The sequence below is a fragment of the Octopus bimaculoides genome, unplaced genomic scaffold (genome assembly GCF_001194135.2).
Source record: "Octopus bimaculoides isolate UCB-OBI-ISO-001 unplaced genomic scaffold, ASM119413v2 Scaffold_101053, whole genome shotgun sequence".
In the NCBI taxonomy this organism is placed as follows: domain Eukaryota; kingdom Metazoa; phylum Mollusca; class Cephalopoda; order Octopoda; family Octopodidae; genus Octopus; species Octopus bimaculoides.
Window position 1 is genome coordinate 1 of NW_026341631.1, and position 619 is coordinate 619.

The window sequence follows — 619 nt, forward strand, 5'->3', positions numbered from 1 at the left end:
TAGCGATTCGGCCAGCACTCCACCTCACAGCTCCAATATAATATGACAATCAAGCAAAACAGCCGGCATATGGTTCCATGGTGTGGTGGTTATCACATCTGCTTCACACGCAGAAGGTCGTGAGTTCGAAACTCGCTGGAACCTATCATTTGTTTTCTCTTTTGATTTTACGCAGGTATTTTTTATAGAGGAGATTGCTATATTTAGTTTGTTGCATTTACTACAGTTATTGGTGCTAATACTCCAACCCCGATTTAGTCTATATTAAATGGAAAGTGAACTTCAGCAGGATTCGAAACCCTAAATACTTTTAGCTATGTGATAACCAGATGTGATAACCACTACGCCATGGATTCTGTTGTTACTGACACCGTCAAACATTGTTTTATCATTCACGAGTTGTTTCTAATGCTGAATTTAAAGTTGAATTCCTTTTCAAGACACAATGGACTATCAGAGACTGTGAATTAGCTAAAAGTATTTAGGCTTTCGAATCCTGCTGCAGATGACTTTCCATTTAATGAAGACTAAATCGGGGTGGGAGAATTAGTACCAATGACTATAGTAAATGCAACAAACTAAATATAGCAATCTCCTCTATAAAAAAATCCTGTGTAAA

The 619-nt window shown here is 37.5% G+C and overlaps 1 non-coding gene across 1 annotated transcript; it reads left to right on the top strand.

The window, feature by feature from the left end:
* The first annotated feature begins 71 nt into the window (after positions 1-71).
* Positions 72-144, top strand: Trnav-cac (transfer RNA valine (anticodon CAC)). The gene has a single exon. It is a non-coding gene; the product is annotated as a tRNA-Val (tRNA).
* The last annotated feature ends 475 nt before the right edge of the window (positions 145-619 follow it).